The 21,279-nt window shown below is 38.3% G+C and overlaps 1 protein-coding gene across 2 annotated transcripts in view; it reads left to right on the top strand.

The window, feature by feature from the left end:
* Nucleotides 1–1,173: 1,173 nt before the first annotated feature.
* The window catches only part of MAPRE2 (microtubule associated protein RP/EB family member 2), a 64,574-nt gene continuing 44,468 nt past the window's right edge, over nucleotides 1,174–21,279 (top strand). The window contains exons 1-2 of one of the 2 annotated variants that reach the window (XM_083360765.1): nucleotides 1,174–1,298; nucleotides 14,530–14,591. The gene's annotated coding sequence lies outside the window, so the exon portion shown is untranslated. The remainder of the gene's footprint in view (nucleotides 1,299–14,529; nucleotides 14,592–21,279) is intronic. The other variant, XM_083360766.1, reaches the window with a different exon arrangement.

A 21,279-nucleotide genomic window follows, 5' to 3' on the forward strand; every position in this document is an offset into this window, starting at 1 on the left:
ACCCCGTAAATTAAAACACAAACAAACCCATATTCGTAACTGCAAAATCAACCACACAAAATATGAGTTGCAGATCAAGATTTGGACTTTAAGATGACTTTGGTGCAATAGTTAAGGTTTGCTCTCAATAATTTTTTGACTTGAAGGTAAGCGGTGGACTTGAAACAGCAATTTCCTGAATCCAATGTGCAAAGAAAGGGTAGTGTGAGATTTAAAAACCCAAAATTTGATACTCACAACTCAAAGACAAGTCTGCTTAACAAAGGCAAAGATTTATTGAAAAGAAAATTGAAAATAATAAAGAAAATAAAGAAGAAAGAAAGCATTTGCAAACACGGCCTCTTAGACCCTTCCCAAGTTGGATTGAATTCAAAGAGCGCACTGAGCAAGTTTCAAACTAGGCATTTATACTTTCTTTTCTCGATACATGCTCCCCTAAGAAACTTAAGTTAGTCTTTGAAGTCATTTACATTTCTAAAAGATCCTCTTTGAACTTTTACATCCAAAAGACTTATTGTAACAACTTCCTTACATCCGTCACTACACTATCTTGTTTTACTCACCTTCTTGAGGTGAGTATCCTTTTTGACATTTCAAAAGAACTTTGTTGATTACCAAGTGTGAATTCTCTGTCTAAGCAGGAAATACTGCAGATAGCCCCACATTTTAGTGTTACATTTTATACAATTCACTGGTGTTACATTTGGTACCTTTTATAAAAGAATAGCCTTTATTTATTTTCCTTTAGTAGGAATCCCAGCCATAAAGTATGGGGATAAGAAATCCATCTGCGTATCCAGATTCGGCCAGTCGTCATTTCAAAGCTACAGTGACTTAGCAACGAAAGCCCACCGTCATTCTCCCCTCCAGAAAAGAACGTGGTTTTAGTATTTTGCTCTGGCTGCAGCCGCAGGTGGCCTCAGCTGCCCAGGCCTTGGCTGAGCCAGGAGAACGCCCAATAAGGCTTGCTCAGGGAGTCGCAGGAGTGACAAGAGCTCTTTTGCCTCCCTGGCAGCCCCACAGGGGCCTGACGCACCCCGCCTTCGGGTTGGATCCTGGCCATTGCCCCCCTCCCTCTCTCTCTCTCTCCCTCCCTGCTGCTGCTGCTGCGCACCAGGACCGCCCATCTCCAGAGCGGCCCAGCTTGCCCGCCCGTCTGACTCACGTGGCACTCGGGCGCAGCAGCAGCAGCGGCGGCGGCGGCAATCGTTGCGGAGGCCGGGGAAGGAGGGGCAAACAAAAGGGAGCTGTCAGCGGCGCGGGGAGCTGAAGCGCCCGGCGGCTCGGTAAAAGAGCAGGTGAGTGACGGGCGGGCGAAGGAGGCGCTGACTGGCGCTTCTGGAAGAAGGGAAGGGCAGGGAAGGAAGCGAGGGGCGGAATGGGACCCTTCTTCGACAGGCGTCCCCAAAAACGGCTAAGAGCAGCAGCCGTCCGGTCTCTGGCCGTCTGGAATCACCTTGGCTTTGCGGAGCCCGAGGCGAGGAAACGGAAGCGTTGCGCCGGTCGCCCCGCTGCAACCCCTGAGGCTCTTTGGAAGGCTTCCCGCGCGGAGTAGGCGCGCTCCTGGTTGATAGGGGAGCCGGAGGTGGGGGCGGGGGATTCCCAGAAAAACCTGAAGTTGGAAGGAAGAAAGAGTTGAGTTGGCGGCGAGGGAGGGAGGAGGTTGCTTAGTAGGAAGGAACTCCTAGGTAGGCACGGGAGGGGGGGGGGAAAAAACCCCTGTTTGTGGAGAAAATGAGGCTGCTGCTACCCGCGGCGGAAGAAGCTTCTACAAAGGAAGCTGCTCGGGGTGGGTTGGATCGAACCTCCCCGGGTTGCCGGCCGGCTGAAGTTAAAATAGCTCAGTGGACACAGCTGCTATAGAGCCGAGTTGTTGGAAATCCGGGCTAAGTTGGGATGCTGAGAGTTCTTGGTGGGTTTGGGTGAATGGGGCTGGACCTCTGAACCCTGGGACTGAGTTGAAAATAGGGGAATGTCGCCAACCTTGGGCTCCAAATACAAAGCTCATTTTATCTGGAGTAAATATTTTAGGCCAGGGGTCGGCAACCTCGGCTCTTTTATGACTCGTGGACTTCAACTCCCAGAATTCCTGAGCCAGCTATGCTGGCTCAGGAATTCTGGGAGTTGAAGTCCACGAGTCATAAAAGAGCCGAGGTTGCCGACCCCTGTTTTAGGCGCTGTAAAAAATGTCGAAGGTCAAGGTCAAGGTTATTCCGCCTAACTCCTTGTGGGCAACGGCAGTGGTTGAGGCATTTTGTCGTAGAGCTGTGCTTATCGAATTTACTGAACTCTCGGCTTTTCCAAAATTTAGTCCACTTGCTAAACCTGCCATCGATCCTTTTGGCAGCCCTGATGTCTTTATAAGGATTTCTCAGTCAGGGAGCCAATCCAATTCGGATTTTAGAAGACTATTAATTCAGGAAATCTTGGGGTCAGGGTGAACAACTATCCTTTGTTTTGAGCACAAATGTGATAGTGACAGGCAGTTTGAAGTGGGGCCTTGTACTGGTTTTCTGCTGAAAAGTGTGTTCTTTTAGTATACAAAATGGCAAAAGGGGGGGAACTGGCACCCCATTCTGAATCAGCAGTCCATCCTGGTTTAGGAAATTTTGATAACTTTTTTATGCATAATAACATGACCCAAGTTACTCATATAAGTAAGCAGGAACAGTTGCAAAATTACTTAGTTGAGTAATTTTGATTTGTGCTGTGCTTAGGTCTCTGTACGGGACATGGTGGCTCAGTGGGTTAGGACGCTGAGCTTGTTGATCTGAAGGTCGGCAGTTTGGCGGGTCGAATCCCGAGTGCCGCGTAGCAGAGTGAGCGCCTGTTACTCGTCCCAGCTTCTGCCAACCTAGCAGTTCGAAAGCACATAAAAATGCAAGTAGAAAAATAGGGACCACTACGGTGGGAAGGTAACAGCGTTCCGTGCGCCTTTGGCATCTAGTCATGCCGGCCACATGACCACGGAGATGTCCTTGGACAAGGGCTGGCTCTTTGGCTTTGAAACGGAGATGAGCACCGGCCCCTAGAGTCGGAAACGACTAGCATGCATGTGCGGGGGAACCTTTACCTTTACCTTTACCTAGGTCTCTGTTGTTGGAGCAAATATCTCTCTGGTTTTGTTAATTTTAGACAAATACTTGCACACACAAACATCCTGCAGAGTAGATGGAATACGATGTAAGTTAAACTGGAGATTAGCAATTAGGTGCATATAGCAAAACCAAACAGTTTTTAAAAACAAAATATAGTAGCTGAAATCTCTAGATAGCCAAATCTTTCAAGTTCTCTGCATTGTAATAGGCAAGAGTTTTTAGACCCTTTGTATTTTTTTAAATTTGTGTGAGTAGTGTGTCCATCTGAAAAGTTGGTGAACCTTGATTTATGTCTGGACACAGGAGTTTGGGTGCTGTTCAATTAGATGAGCAGGAAATTTTCCACGTGCACTATAATTGGCTTAACATATTTTGATCATTTGTTGAGGGCAGTCTGTAAAAACCATTACATCCAGGATCTAAAATAATCTGATTTATTTCTGTAGGAGTGTTTATGCATTTACAAATAAACTTGGCAAGCGCTCTTCCTCTCCCTCTCTCTCTCCCCCCCCTCTCTCTCTCTCTGTGTGTGTATGTGTGTGTGTGTAGGCATGGTGATACTTAGTTTTCCGGGGCATAAGGATTTACTTGTCAAGAGATATCTATTTTAAGGTGACCTTTTCTCGAGGTACAGCAACATCACTACTTTCTGCCTAACAGATTAACTATGATTTGAAAACAGAAAAAATAAGCTTTCTATTTCCCAAATATATTATAGAATCAATGTTCTTATTACTATAATTGGCCTGCAACTTTTCAAAAATAGGTTAGTTAATTTGTTTCCTCCAGCTCCCATTAAAGTGGCAAATCTTCCAGACACCTGTCCAACAGTGGGCTGCACTGAGAATGCAGATGAAATTCTGCCTGGTGCTTGGTGCCCTTGAGGTCTGGATGGAAAGAAATGGGCTGAAGTTGAACCAAAACAAGAGAGAATTGCAGTTCATCCAGCAAGGCTCTGGTGTTTCACAAGAAGTGACGTTGAATCTGAAGGAGCAGGTCCGTAGCTTTGGTATCCTGATTTGCTATTGCTGGTAGCTAGAAGGGCATTTGCCCAACTGAATACTCATTATAACTACACCTTGAATTGAAAGACCTTGCAATAGTAACTCACCCTCTCTTCCTTACTTGGATAGACTACTGTAATGCTGTCTGCATGAGGTTGGATGCAACTGGTCCAAATGTATTCTGTATATTAAAGTGGTGTTATCTGCCATAACCACTTATGCTGGTGCATTGGCTGCAGATACTTTCTGAATGTAAAAGTGCTCCTTTTGACTTGGTGCCAAGGTATGTTTGGGACTGTCTTTAGGTAGAATCAGTAGATACATCTAAAAAAATGGAGGGGAATGTGTGTGTTCTTTTCCACAATGACATCAGGGCAGAGATCAAGAGGAGGTGTTTTTCCATGATGGTCCCCTTACCCTAGAATGGCTGTCTCTGCTAAGTTAAATTAGGCCCTATTATTGGCCTTCCAGAAGCAAGTTAAGATGGAGTTCTGTGGAAAACTGTTTCAATTAGTTGTGAATCTGACAGGAATGTTTATATAGTTCCTCCAGTTAGACCTGTTATAATTATACTATGGTGTTTTATGCTATGTACAAAACTGAGTCATATGGTTGTAGCAGCTAGTAATAAAATAAATACACTCTGTCTCTATTCTTGTTATTAAAATGTGAGGTATATTGTTTTCAGTTTCTGAATTTAGAGTGGAAATTTACTAATATTTTCTTCACTGATAATTTATTTTTAGAGAAGGAAATATCAGAGTAACAGGTCGATTGCCTAGTTATTCATCCACAAACTTGACCAGCAGAATCAGAACAAATGTTTTGAAGTTTCTGCTTCTGCTTTCATTAACACTGTTCCTGCTCTTGTAATAATCTGCAGGTATGCTTGAGTTAAAAGTACATTTAATATCTGATTTATAGGATTTAGCATGTGAGTACATCAGTCACTCCCAAAGCCCTGGCAGAAAATAAATTAGACTAATGGGTATAGTATACTCTTCATATGCCTAGGCACTTTTAAATGTTATAAGTAAAAACAGCAAAATGTTCATAAATGCCTAGGCCCACAGCCTGGAATTCAATCCTGACAGGGCTTGAGGTTGACTTAGCCTTCCATCCTTCCAAGCATGGTAAATAAGGACCCAGATCATTGGGGGCAATATGCTGGCATTGTAAATCTCTCAGAGAGTGCTGTAAAGCACTATGGAGCAGTATATAAGTGCTATTGCTATTGCTATAATCAGAGATGATTATTTTTTTTTTCTTATTGGGTACTCTGGGAGGGAGGGATGCTTTCCCTATTCATGGTAGGGTTGGGTAACAGTCATAAATTTATTTAGGAGAATAAATTTTGAAAGAAATGAAGGAGATTTTGTTTGAAAACTTTGAACTCTATAACCCAGTGTTATAAGGTAAAGGTAAAAAGGTAAAGGTTCCCCCGCACATGCGTGCTAGTCGTTTCCGACTCTAGGGGCCGGTGCTCATCTCCGTTTCAAAGCCGAAGAGCCAGCGCTTGTCCGAGGACATCTCCGTGGTCATGTGGCCAGCATGACTAGACACCAAAGGCGCACGGAACGCTGTTACCTTCCCACCGGAGTGGTCCCTATTTTTCTACTTGCATTTTTACGTGCTTTCGAACTGCTAGGTTGGCAGAAGCTGGGACGAGTAACAGGCGCTCACTCTGTTACGCAGCACTCAGGATTCGACCCGCCAAACTGCCGACCTTCTGATCGACAAGCTCAGCGTCCTAACCCACTGAGCCACCGCGTCCCTTAACCCAGTGTTATAGCTGGGACTAAATATATTGTATTTTTAACACACCTCATTTTAAATATATAGCAAATAGTTTTTAAGGGAGGAAATATGGAATTAATTTCAAAGCATAAACAAACTGAGAAAAGCCCAGTAGATTAGCAAAAGAAATATAGAGAAAGGAATGCCAAGACATTTCTATTTAATGTCCCATACTTCTCATATTTGTTTTGGAAACAGTATTGCTATATGAAATGCAAGTCATAAAGTGGAGCATACTTTTTTTACATATGCAGTCATTCAAAAACTGCTTAGTATTCTGTATCCCATTTCTGGATCTTTTTTCTGTATTACTTTTATAGCTATTGTTCCCTTGTTTATATTGCAGTTAGTCACAACAGCTTTACTAGCAGCATAGAGCAATTAACATCAAGTGAATCCTTTCAAAAGTGGGGTTTGAATTTACCAACTCAGCTGTTGTGAATGCTTCAGATAAAATTTAAATTTAAAGAAGACAGAAAAGACAGTTACAGATCCTAAAAAGGTTAATTTAATGATTCACAGAAAGAATGTTTGCAGTTCTGCCCTTCCTATTGCATCATCTGTTTTCAATGAAACCCCTTCTGGAGGCTGAGGATATTCCTGAATTATATGGAGTGAGGTGTAGGAAGATGGAACATACATACTGTATCTGCCCAGAATACATTCCTGTTGAGTTCATTAAGGAGTCCTGGTGGCGCAATGGTTACAGTTCAATATTGCAGGCAAACTCTGACCATAGCCTGAAGTTCAATCTTGATGGGACTCAAGGTTGATTCAACCTTCCATTCTTCCAGATTGTTTGGGACAATATGTAAATAATGCTTACATTGTAAACTGCCCAGAGAGTGCTGCAAAGCGTTATGAGGTTGTATATAAGCCTAAATGCTATTGCTATAAGTCAGGGGTGTCATGTGATGTGTCACGACATATTGTGACTTTTTCCCCATTGTTGGAGCTGGGATGGATGCAGTTTTGGCATGACGCATCCAGCTCGCGGGCTGGCAGTTTCACACACCCGCTATAAGGCTTACTTTTGGTTAAGTGCTAGAGATTTGCAACCTTTGTTATTGTTAGTTGCGAAGTTGTGTCCGACCCATCGCAGGCCCATGGACAATGTTCCTCCAGGCCCTAGTGAAGTTAATAGGTGTGTATTGTCCTCTATTCTATTATTTATTTCTTTCAGAAGATCCCCAGTGGCTCTTAAGACAGAACTTTTGTGGGAGAATGGGATGCAGAAAAACTGCAGATGGAGGAGATTTCCTTCTGATGCTTTTGGATACAGCATTTTAGGATTCACTCCCCAACTCTATAAGCAGAATGATTTATAAAATTATTTAGGGAATAAATGTCTAATAAATATACAGCAGAATGGTTTGGCAAACAAGGATTTACCTATTTGTATTCAAAAGGAATACAACCCCTCACCCTATTCCAAAGGAATGTTAATTGTAAATTAGGTAGGAATAAGGCATTAGATTAAGCAAAATTAAACCCTTTCTGAGATCTACTCAGGTAGCATTTTATGCTTTGATTTCAGAAGTTCAGTGAAGTACTCTTGTAATAGGAGATAAGGTGAAGTTTGATCTACTGTTGTACAGTGCCAGAAAGGCATATAGATTGCAGCAGTAATATTCCAAAAAATCCACCTAGGTGTGATTTGGAATACATTTCTTCTTCTAAATTGCTGTGCTTTATAAACTCTGGCTAAGTTAGTACTTTTCTTTCCAGCATGAGTAATACAGAAATCTGATGTTAAAATGCATGTTAAAAAATATTTTATTTTTACAGTCAACCATCTGTCTGTTGCTTGTGCTGTTCAAGGTTAAGTTATTATTAGTAATTCATCAACAGCGTGTGCTAGACATTCTACAGAATGGAGAACTGAAACAGGGTGCCTGCCAGGTAGATTTTTAAACTAAGCAGAGAATGACAGTAGGAAAGATCTGGATTTGATTATGAAGTGAATGAACTATTCTAGTAGAAATAAATCCAGAATAGATAAATCAGACTAGAGTCAGGAAAGCTACTGAGGAAAGATTTAAGAGGAGGGAAACAACTTATTGGATAAATGTGGAAATACTGTTCTGCACAGGGACAGAAGGCAATATTGTTGAAGGATAATCCAGTGTTACTCCATCTCTTTATTATCCCTTAAGACCTATCAGTGGAGACTTGCAGAATATGTATATAGGCAGAGAAAGTTATAAGTGTCTATGTTAGTTCCGAGTATGAATAAATACTGTGGGAAATTCTGAAAGGAAGAAAAGAGGTGAGACACCAGAGAAGTTTCAATAGCATGTCAAATGTTCTTGTTTGCAGTTTAATAAAGTTCAGGGCAGCTGGATTTTTCATAAGGATTCTTGTGTATTAGGGTAACCGGAAACAAAGGGACTAGCATATTTCCTCTAAACAGGCCTACTTTTAACATTTGAGGAGTCTTGTGATCCTCTTAAAATAATAATCATAGTGAAGATTATAAATCTGAAAGGTTTATGGCCATATGGAATGGTAAATGAAGCTAGTGCAGATCATTGATTTGCTCGTTAGCTTTTCTAATACTCTAATTACACGGTTTAATTGCACAAATAAAAATTGCATTTGCTATTAACCTTATTTTATCTGACATATACTCTTCCCATTGTAGTTTAGGTTATTTTAACTTCTATTTTGAAATTAACCCCTAAGTAATGTAAACTAACTTTCTGCCTTCTTTTAATCATATTTCCCTGATATGAGTAAACATAAAATAAATAGTTTGTGGTTGCAGAGTAAGAGAAAAATTAGTGCTCCATCCAGTAAACAAAATAAGAAATGCTGCTTTAGGCATCCTTCTCCCAGTAGAATAAGATCGGGAGTACTGCAGATAGTTGATCTTTAATTAGGATGGCTCAGTGGGTTAGGACGCTGAGCTTGACGATCAGATGGTTGGCAGTTTGGCGGGTCGAATCCCAAGTGCCGCGTAACAGAGTGAGCACCTGTTACTCGTCCCAGCTTCTGCCAACCTAGCAGTTCGAAAGCACGTAAAAAGGCAAGTAGAAAAATAGGGACCACTACGGTGGGAAGGTAACAGCGTTCCGTGCACCTTTGGCGTCTAGTCATGCCGGCCACATGACCACGGAGTCGGCCTCAGACAAGCGCTGGCTCTTCGGCTTTGAAATGGAGATGAGCACCAGCCCCTAGAGTTGGAAACGACTAGCACGCATGTGCGGGGGAACCTTTACCTTTACCTTTTAAAACCACATGACCAAAGTTTTGCATTTGGCTTAAACAATCTATATCATCCTTCCCAATGGTGTGCCATCCAAATATTTTGAAATGAAACTTCTTGAAATCACAGCCAACATACAGCAAAATCTATTTTAGGTGGGAGTAAGAGTTGCTATATCAGCCTACTTACTATGTTCTGGTGAAGTGTTAAGTGATTGGAAGAGCGCAAACAAAAGAAGGATCCAGGGAACTATAAATCAGTAAGATATCAATATCAGGGAAGATTCCAAAGCAGATCATATGCAGATTGATCTGTAAACATCTTTAAAATGTTAATTAGCAGAAGTTAGCATATATATATATACATATATATTGCTTGATTTCAGAAAAACATTAGACAAATATGGATCTGGTTATTTTTAGAGGGATTTAAGAACTTCATCCCTTTTGGGAAGTACATAGAAGGTAGACCAGACAATAGGCTTTTGCAGTACTTGCACTTGGAACCAGTTGCCATCCTTAGACACAAATAAGCACAACCTTGTTAGTTTGTTGTAAACTGTATTCTTTCAATAAAAATTCAGCCCCAGTTTATTTGATAAAAGTTGCCTCTGTTAAAGCTATTTTTATTGTTGATTCATTTTGTTATATTTAACTTATATTTTTTTTGTCCTTTGTGTTATGTGCTATCACAGTTATATGCAAAAGTGGTAAATGCAGTTTTAGGCTGCATCAAGAGAACTACAGAGAGAGGCTGAATATAGCAAGTTTTCATGCAGATAATGTGCAGTAATTGGGAATATTAGGTACTTAGAGTCATATCAGTAAAATGTAATGTGGGTGAAAAAGTGAGTGTGCTTTACCTCCTCAACATGCCCAAGTGCTTTCTTGGTAAGTTTGTTTGACTAATTTTTATCCCATCTTCCTTCCTGCAGCTCCAAATGGCATTTATAGCATGCGGCCATTTTTTTCACCACCATAAAATAGAGTGTATGATAAGAGTGAGCTGAGAGACAGTGCTTAGTCCAGTCATTTAGTGAGGATGCATAGCTAAGGATGAAGTTCATACTGATTTTCCACTGCCTTTTTCCTTAAATTTTTTTTTTAGTAACTTCAGTCCCAGGATTCCTATGCTATCTCTTACAAATATTAACCAGCCCTGACTCCGTTATACTTCTCATACCATGCATACAAGGTCAGCCAAGTGCTACCAGCTATTGGAAAATGTTTTATGTTAAATATAACTAGGAATTGGTTTATAGTGTACTAGCTGCATGTGTTAAATAAATCAAAATGACTTTTCAAGAATGCCCAATTATATTGCAATAACTACCGGTATTTCTTACATACCTCCTATGTCTTATTTTCCTCTGATCTTTTTACTATTCTCTTTCTCACTCGTGGCCCAAAATACAGTACATGGAACTAGTTGCATAATTTCTTCTGTCAAGACAAAGTTGAGGAAGTGACATGCAGTTTATGAATGTTTGTGCTACATTGTATTTTTTTTTAATTTCCAAGACACCACAATATTTTTGTCATTAAAACTACACAACATGACTAGAGATCTGCAAAAGCTGCCATATTTTTCTCATATAAGCATTGTAGCTGAGTACTATGTGATCCTATCACTATCAGCTGCTGTGTGGTCTTGCTCATGGAGAAAAACTTTGGCCTGGAGTAGAAATGCAAAATACAAATACAAAATCGGAGCCAAAATATTTGAGAGCTGGGCTTATTTAGATTCAGGTTTTATAGTTGTCTTAACTATGCATGCATCTTGGCTTTTTTTTGTTTTTTTTAAAAAAATGGATTCTGATGCTGCAAGGTTTGGTGACCTTTGCAAGGGTGTCAGTTCTAGACTGACAGTAATTTAAGATTCTTTTCTAGGCTGTCTGTAACAAGATTTTCCTCATAAATGCTGGAATTTCAAAATGGCACATTGATCACCTTTGCAGTTTTGCTAAATAAAATAAAATGCAGGTTTCATGAGCTAACTGTAATCTGTCATGCAGAAAAAAGAGAATACAACCTGGTTGTTAACATGATCCATAATGATTGCTTGCTCTCTGGTGGTTCCAATTGACATAGAAACCACATGAAAGAATCCCCTGGGAAAACAATGTAAATGCAACTGGTAGCATTTCTTCCTAGTATTCCTTCCTCCTCCTATTTCCTTCCCAACAACTACCCTGTGAGATGAGTTGGGCTGATGATTAAATGTATTATACAAATCATTTCTAATCTCTCTCATTTTCAGTGAGGTATCCAACTTTTCATTACATTTCATTTAATGTACGCATTCTTTCCGTTTGAGCCTTTTATTGGTCAAACGATATTTTGTTTTTTTATTTTAATCCCATTTATATCCCGCCCTTCTCCGAAGACTCAGGGCGGCTTACAATTTAAGCACAAACCAATGTGCTTAGCAATAGCCTTCATTCTATGCATATGCCTGCTTATTAGGGCTTTCGCCCGCCCCCCCCCGAAGCGGCATTATTACAAAGTCAGCTTATTGCCCCCAACAATCTGGGTCCTCATTTTACCTACCTCGGAAGGACGGAAGGCTGAGTCAACCTTGAGCCTGGTGGGATGCGAACCTGCACTAATTGCAGGCAGCTGGTGTTACTTAAGGAGGCATTAGCCCACTGCTCCACCAAGGCTCCTTATAAATATAAGAATATATTTAGGCTATATTCTTACATATATTTAGTTTTGTCCTCTATTGCTTTCCATCAAATATTTTTCAGTTAAATCTATTCATTTAATGTATTCTTTCTATGGTTACAATGAACTTGTTTTTCTGTTTTAGATTTTGTGCTTCACAAAGATGAATATTAATCACTAAAATATTTTTGCTTAACACTCTATTAATTTTAAATTAGCACTTCCTGCATATCTATGTGTTGAAAAATGAACATTGGCAAAAAAATGTCCATACCCGGACAAGGATTTGCCGGTGGTGAAATATTAGATCAAATAATATACTGAAACAAACACCAATTGTATGAATAGGCAGGTGAAATATAACTGCAGTTCCCTTGACAAATTTCCAAATTGTAATCAAAAAGGAGAAGGAACTGCTTTACCATGAGTCAGAAATTTGTATCTTGTTAGTCAGAAACTTCCAGACAGGCCCAATGCTTATAGAATGCTATTTTCTTAGAGCAGCCACAAAGGATTGAGTCAAATTAAACAGTGTACAAATAAAATGATACATAAAATGGGATGCTGTATTTCAAGGTTGCTCTATTATATATATCAATTATTTCCATCTATATTAAGATGGAAATAATTTATTTTCATATTGTAAGTATTATGACTATATGATTTTTCCCACTCTGCGGGCACGTTTTAATTGATTCATTCTAGTCTACAATGGGAGACTATTCTTAAAGAACAATTTGGCTGAATCCAATTCAGTACAGATAATAGATCCCTTAGAAATTAATTATGACATATGAATCAATTCACACATTGTAGCATCATAAACACAGTACGTTTTTGTCTTCTGATACGTACTGGATCAGTTGTGTTTAAACTTTGAGACATTTGTTTACTATGTTGTGAGCTGCAATTGGGTGGAAACAAAAAGCATCTGATAAGAGAAAGAGGATTTACCTTGCTGTTGTGTAACTTTTAAGTTTCAGAGTAGGGGTTTAGCTAGTGGAAAATGAAAACATATTTTATATGCGGAATATATACTTACAATATACATTTTATATATACTCTCAGGATGTACATCTCTTTTCTAAGGGATCCCTGTAAAGAAATCCAATTTGGAAGTGTAATACAATATTATATGGGATACTTTGAAGTACCTTTCATTTAATCAATCAATCAATAGAGCTAGAAGGCACCTTGGAGGTCTTCTAGTCTAACCCTCTGCTCAATCAGAAGACCCTATTTCAGACTAGTGACTGTCCAGTCTCTTCTTTAAAACCTCCAGTCATGAAGCACCCACAGCTTCTAAAGGCAAGTTGTTCCACTGGTTAACAGTTCCCGCTATTAGAAAGTTTCTCCAGATTGCTTGCCTCCTTGATTAGTTTCCATCCAGTGTTTCTTGTCTTGTCTTCTGGGGCTTTGGAAAATAAGATGAACCCCTCTTCTTTGTGGCAGCCCCTCAAATACTGAAATACTGCTATCATGTCACCCTTAGCCCTTTTTTTTCTCTGGACTAGCCATACCCAGTTCCCTGCAACCATTCTTCATATTTCTCTCTTTCTATATGTATCTATATGTGTATGTGCATGTGATTCAGAAATACTAGGTAGGGTATAAATTTGTCTGTCCTATTAAATGAAACAACTATTAAAAGTAATGGTCTTTTCTGTCTTCCACAGAGGGAAGTGACTTTTTTTTATGTTTCAAGTGGTTGGTAGAATTCTGCTTATTTCTGTTTTCCCCCAGTATTTAGCATTTGCAGTGCTGTCTATTTACTGGTGATTACTTTGCTAACAGTCAACTCTCCCTTAGTACATTAGGTTGAATTCTGGCTTGTCCTCAAGGTCTGCATTAAATAGCTAAACACACTTTTAAATTAATCTGCATATCAATAAAAACTTAATAGTATTTGGTTTGGGTCCAAAGATTGCGATCTTATGCATACATTCTGAAATCCTCTTATTTTAGTAGAATTCTAAAATAAATATATTGCAGCATTGATACTGAAATCAATGGAACCCTTGTGTTCAATATATCTCTGTGCTTATCACAATATGACAGGAGAGATTTAGAATTATTAAACAAGCCTTTCAAATGCAACTTCTATTGCACATAAGAACTTACAGTCCCTCAAAGACTACAATAGAGCTTGGCCATCAAAACAAAGATAATAATAACTGCATATGTTAATTTACATATTTTCTTAGCAGCATTGTATTGTTATAAATTAATTCTGAGAGGGCATGTTAGCATGTTTTTTTTTCCTTTGGTTTGGGGTTAGTTTTACAATTCCTGAGAGCCTTTTCCAACCTGGTGCCTCCTAGAGGTGTTTGGATATAATTACCAAAATTCCACAGCCTACATAAGCATTGGAATAATTCTGGGAACTGCAGTCCTAGTATCTCTAAAAACATTCTAAAGAAGCATCTGCTTTGTGTGTGGTGGTGGTTTGACAGTTTTGTATTGCATGATGCAACATTTAAACAGATGCAATGATATGCCCTAGAGATATAGTATTTAATAGATTCTATTAGCTGTAGTGTAAGAATTGCATCATCATCCTCATTATTCTGAGGGATGTGAGGTCTGCTCATTGGCATGAAAAAGTGATGCTTTGTTCAAATTTTCAGATATCTTACTCAGATAAGAGGATTCTAAAACAAGTTTAAATTGATGTCAATCAGGATATACAAAGGCAATGTACTGAATATTTTTTATATTTTGTGTTAAACTAAAAATTGCAATATTTTCTTTTATAGTATCAAACTACTACAAGAAAGAGTTCATCTAAGCAGACAGTACAAGTGGATGAATATACAAAGTAAGTTCTCAATACTTGTTGCATTAGTTTGCAGGCAATAAATTAAATGTCACATTTGTACACATTGTGCTCTTGATATGAAGTCTAAAGTACTTGACCAAATGTATAAAACAATTATCCCACAACATCAATATTACAATCAAATGTTGATGCTTATATATCTACACAATCAATAAAACAGTTCAGTACTATAATAAATTTATAATGATTTAACTATTAAATATAAGATATTGGAAAAAGATAACATCAGTTTAAACTACCCCATTTAATAACAACTGCATTACAGCAATTAAATATCCAATAAGCTGCATAAGAAGTGATATACAGCTATAGCCACAAGGTGGCAATGTCTAGAAAGCTTCTGAAAAAGTTATTCTTCAGTCAGAGATTCTTGGTGTTGCTACAGAAATAGTAAGATCTTATTTGGGGCTTGAAAAAGTCTATTACAAATACTTTCAGTTTAACACAGAACACAACAAACATCCAGCCCTTAAACTATTGTAAACACTGAAGTATTCAAGCAAATGAACAATAATTATTACAATTCTGTTTTATTGAAATCAATTAATAGAGATAAATGTTTAATTTTTAATGAAGCAGGTTTATAATCCCCTGTAAATATGTAAAAAAAATTCTTTCTTAGCACCTTTCAGACAGGATTTGGCTCTGCTGATGCATTTAATGATTTTTTTTCTCATAATCAGTTTTTATTTCTGAGATTTTAAATATAATACATTTTTCTGCAATTGGTAAGAAATCAAGAGTCTGGCATAGTATCTTTTCCCACTGTCAGATTTTATTTAAAAAAAGCATAAGCTTTTGTGAGCTGCCGTTCATTTTATCAGTTGAACAGATTAGCTAGTCTCATCTGATGAAGTCAGCTGCAGTTCACAGACGCTTATATCTTTTTAATGAAATCTACTATAGGTACTCCTCAACTTATGACCACAATTCAGCCCAAAATTTCTCTTGCTAAGTAAGACTTGTTAAGTGAGTTTTGCTCCATTTTATGACCTTTCTTTCCACAATTACTAAGTGAATCACTCCAATTGTTAAGTTAGTATCATGATTGTTAAATGAATCTGGCTTTCCCATTGACTGCTTGTCAAAAAGTTGCAAAAGATGATCACATGACCTGGCACGCTGCAATTGTCATAAATACATGCCAGTTGCCAAGTGTCCAAATTTTGATCACTTGACCATGGGGATACTGCAACAATTGTAAGCATAAAAAAGGTCATACAATGGTTAGTGCCATTGTAACTTCAAATGGTCACTACCCGTGTTTCCCTGAAAATAAGACCCGGTCTTATATTTGTTGTCTCCAAAAGAGGCACCAGGTCTTATTTTCGGAGGATGTCTTACCCACTTACCTTAGGACTGCCACAGCTAGGCCTCCCACACCCCAACACCTGCCTTGCCTTGCCGGCCTACTACTTTTGTGGCCGCTCACTGCCGCTCATGCGTGGTGCCCCCTGGCTTCTGTTTTGCCATCAGAGGCCTTCTGGAAAGACCTCTGACAGCAAAGCAGAGGCCCAAGGCCACCGTGCACATCAATCCGAAGCTCATTTCTCAGCTGCAGAGGCCTTTCCAGAAGGTCTCTGACCGCAAAACGGAGGCTGAGGGCGATGCATGCAAGTGGCCACAGAAGAAGTGGACCTGTGAGGCAAGGCAGGTGTCGGGGCATGGGAGTTCTGGCTGCAACTGTCCTAAGGTGAGTGGGTGTGGGGCACATGGGGCAGCTCCACTCCCCCATCCCCGTCCTAGCTTGATTGTTACCCGTGTTCCTTGCCTCACCTCATGCAATCAGGTGCAATGGAGTGGGTTGGATCTTAATTAGGGCTTATTTTTGAGCTAGGGCTTATATTGGGCGCATATGTAAAAATCAAGCTAGGGCTTATTTTGGGGATAGGTTTTATTTTCGGGGAAACACAGTAAACAAATGTTTGTAAATCGAGGATTACCTGTAATCATGAAAAGTATTACCAGACTTCTGATTATTTTTGCCATCAGAAAATAGCACAGCTACAATATTTTCAATTGGCAGGCTGATCTTTGAACTTATTAGTGTTTAACTAAGTTACACATTAAATATTTATGGATGTATAAATGGAATTTACTGTATACCCATTTCTCACATTATGATGCTTATTAACAGTAATATTAATATCATGTGTGCAAACATCTGATTTGAGTCACTCCTAAAGTAATTGCAAAGTGCCATGATCAAGTGGAGATATTTTAATTACAGGTCTTTCTTCTTAGTTAAAAACTTGGAGAGATATGTAGATATTTTCCCTTGATGAAAATGATAAATAAAAGTTTATTTGAATGTTTATTTAAGGCTCCAGTACATGTGTGGTAGTAGTACTACCCAATTCTACCTAATTTCTAGTAGGACTACTCAATTCTGTAATAGCTTTGTTCCGTATGCCGTCTGGTAAACTCACAAGATTCATTTTTCTTGCCATGCACATGTATATATAATCCAAACTAGACTGTTGTTTCTCTATGTCATATAATATATGGGTATATGCATAATTCTGTATTTATTTATTTTTGTCATATTTATGTAGTGTATATGGTGGTGACCCTTTTGAGAGCTTTATGCGACAAAATTTCATTTTAATGTACGCCAATTAGTGTACATTCAAAGTGACAATAAAATTATTCTTCTATTCTAGTAAGATAAGATAAATTCAGAGCCTTCTTAGGGCCCTGCTTTAAAATAACCTGAAGTTTACTATTTTGGCTTTGCCTCTTTCTATAATCAGAAATTATTGCCTGGAAAATATGCTATCTGACTAATAATAAGTCTCATTTTTAAAAATAAAACATAGACTTATCTGCACAGCTTGAATAATTCAAGTAATAATGTAAACTAGGAAGAACTATTGTGTTTAAACTTAAAAGCTGAATTTCATTAATTCTAATCATGATTAATACATTAAATTCATTTTTGATTTTTAAAATTATGTTTGAAATACATTTCTCTCCTACTCTAAATTCAGCAACCATGTTGCAACAGAATATTTATTTTTAAAATGCTAATTATCATGAAGTTCCTTTATTTCAGTACTGGGCAATGATATTGCCCCGGAGTCATTCCACAGTTTTAAAAAAGTATTGAAATAAGAAGGGAAATGGTACTGAAGTACTAGTATTGTTAAAGATTAGTTAACCCTGTCTCATTCATGAGCTGGGAACAAGATGAAGGCATTGTCATGGAGCGCAGCAGAACCAATAAGTTGCAAGAGCTTGTTTGTGCAATCAAAAGGTACAAGCAGAGAAAAACCCAAAGAGATAGTGAATCATATTGTTAGAGGATTAGTTAACAATGTTAATAGTATTAGTATATAGTATACTGGCCTTCCAGAAGGCCTTAAAAACCTGGCTCTGTTAATTATCTTGTGATTCCATGGTAGAGTGGAGCCTATTAGCTGATTATATGAAAGTTAATGGATTGCACCCTGTTTGTTTTCCTGCCATTATTTGTTTTGTTTTTAATTTATATCGATTGATTTAATATTTTTAATGTATGCTTCTTACTGTATATGCCACCCAGAATTATTATGTGAGATGGGCGGTTCTACAGATGGAGTTAAATAACTATTCATTACAGAAGCTACAACTGTTTCATATGAAGCACATCTTTTTCCATCTTTCTTCAACTCAAGGGCCTTCTACAACTTCTTTTTTGTATTGTCTATCATACCAAGATTTCTAGCTTGATCTTATTTTGTAGTTCTTCAGGAACTAATAGAATATTTTCTAATGCTTTTTTTAAATAGGCAGCTTGTTTCTGTGGAATTCAGATGTTCTTGAATTCTAAACTATCTAGTTTTCTTTGAAACTTTTCATTTGATATGTTCTGGTATGTTCAACTGTTTGCTTGACATTTTCAGGCTTATTTAGAAAATAAGAAAATTCTTTGTAAAATACTGCCTTTATGGACTATGTCAAACTTTCCACTCTGTCTCCTACATTTATTTTTATTCTTGTTTAAGGTCATGTGACATTAAAGGCTGCATTAGTTCATCTGAAACCAAAAGAATAAAGCAGTTGATCCTCCTCTTCTGTGGTACTGGATTTGTAAAGAGGTTTTTTTCTTCTATAGGTTTTTCCTGGATGCAAACAGATCTTTGTGAAATAGCCACTGCAGCTGAATTATGCTAAGGAAGAAATATTAGTAACTTTATCAGTAAGCAGATCCTATCCTATCTTAATTTTACAAACACATTAAAAAACAAAGATTCAAAAACTGTGCACTGATTTTTTCCTAATAGTTTATATAAGTAATATGCACCCAGTTCTTGCCTCAATCACTTCCTATCCTCTAAGCCAGGGGTGTCAAACTGCCGGCCCACCGGTTATATTATACAGAGGCCGCGCCCACCCCAGCTCCGGCAATGCAAAAGAAATCACAAAACGTCGCGACACGTCACATGACGTGGCGAGTTTGACACCCATGCTCTAAGCTGAAGCAAACCATACCTTCACTTTCCTCCCTCCCTCATACAGAGGCTACACGGAAACTTACAATGATGGATAAAGCTACTTTGAAAGCTTTTATTTGCAAAAGAACTGCCATGCCTTCTTTCAGCATAATGGCAACTGCAGATATTTTGATCGAAATAGATGGTGCTTTTACACCAAGGCAGCTTTTTCCTGTAACAGCTGCTCACAGGATTTACTGAAAACCTGGATGGCAGCAGGATGCTGGCAATTTATTTTCTTTGTGTATTTAGGTCAGCAACAGGGAGAATTGACTGGCTCATACTATTCCTTGCCTATTCTCCTTCTTTGGAGGCTGCAGAAATGAAGATGATTAAAGATAAACTTCAAATTGATTTGTGGAGGATTGAAGACTATACCAGTTGGAAATATCCCAAAGCAGCTTTAAAATAGAGGGCATTTCCAAATAAATTAAAATTAAATTGCATAAAGCCAAAGAGCTAACGTTCTAAATTAGATGATAAGAAGTGAAAGTGTGGAGGGAAGTTTTGTGAGGAGGTAAAACTGACAGTCATCCCTTCTTGATCTCTCTTCTCTCAAGTCAGTTCAGCTTTTGCGGCTGTCTCAACAAACGGGGGTCACTGGAAAAAACCCCAGAAATTACCTTTCCCACTTTCTCTTTTATTGCTTGTGACTTTTTAGAACCCTTACCATGAGATCTACCACAGTATAGTGCTAATTTAAACAACAAATTGAATGTTGATGTGTGCAAAAGGCAGGAATCCTGGCAGAGGAAGTGATTCTTTTGTTCTGTCCTGATGCCAGTCCTTTTCATATAGAGGACACATTTGTCGTGGGATCTTTTGGTCAGTAAAAGAATAGGGAGGATTTACAAGGAAATGACAGTATTGTATCCCAAGAGAATAGGAAAAGTTGCACTCTCCATTCACAGTAGAAATGAAACGTTATTTTCACAATTTTTATCCCTGGCAGAGTTTGCTGTTCTCTCCTTGCTACTGAAATGTTTAAATCCTCCTGAAGTAACGTTTCTTAAATGGCTTTAATGATCTCATCTTTCTCATAAGAAACTCAGAATCATACATCATGTTTTACATTCTTAACAACGCTAATAGGGTGAGGAATAATAACCATCCCAATCAACTTAATGAGTTTTAGTTATTTGTTTCAGTCTCATTTTAGCACTCTTGTTTATTACTCCACATTGAGATGGAGAGAGGCATTTCATAAAATGTTTGCAACAGTATGCGTGAGAGACAATGAAAGAGAATGGAAGCTGTGAATAGCGTTCTCAGTATTATTTGGCAGATAATTTGTTCATCCTCCTTTTTGTTCTTGGCAAATTCAATCTTGGGACTGTTGCATCTGGATACATGAACAGTGCCTAGAGGAACAGAAGAGCCACTGTTGTTCACAAAATATTTTCAAACTAAATGTCCTTTGAGCCTTTTCCCTGTTATTTATGTGAGCATCTGATAATCATTAATGTAAAAGGGAAAGAAATGGCTGTGACATAGGAGACTCTTGAGCCAAGAAAGATACTGTATGCTGATTGAAACACATTTGCATGTGCTCTCTCTTTTCTTACACAGAACAACTTTTTAGCAACAGCATGGGATGCTTGTCTGTGACAATCTCAGCCATTTTTAAAAACACACAAAAATGGGAAAACAAAATAACCTAATGTAAAAATTCCCAAATCAAAGTTCTCCCTGGAATAACAAATGCTAACAAAATATAAGTAATTCTTTTTTTTCATTTTAATGCTTTATTGTTTGAATCTGGTTCTTCTGTTCTGATGAGAACTACCCAAGTGGAACAGTTTAAAACAATGCTTGGAATGAGTTTTATGTAGAAAGAAAGGGAAATACTGGGCCAATATTTTTAAAAGATGTTTTAAAGATATTTAGTCTACTGTTTTTTTTAAAAAAAGCATTGCATCGTTCTATTTACTAAGAAATATTTTCTTTGCTTTCATTTGGTGGGGGGAGGGTGAATGTAAAGCACTCTCTTTAGGCATAGTTCAAAAACCCAAATTACTATTTATTAATTTTCTTAAAAGGCGTAATTAAAGAACCAAACAGTATTCTAACTGCTTTCATTCTGTGTTCTTATATACGTTGGTTCATAAATGGAAGTGGAACTTTGGGCTGGCATGTACAACTATAGCTGTGGGAGATGGAATCCTACTAAATGATTTAGTGTATTAGTAGCA

The sequence above is a fragment of the Vipera ursinii genome, assembly GCF_947247035.1.
Source record: "Vipera ursinii genome assembly, chromosome: 3".
NCBI classification, from domain to species: domain Eukaryota; kingdom Metazoa; phylum Chordata; class Lepidosauria; order Squamata; family Viperidae; genus Vipera; species Vipera ursinii.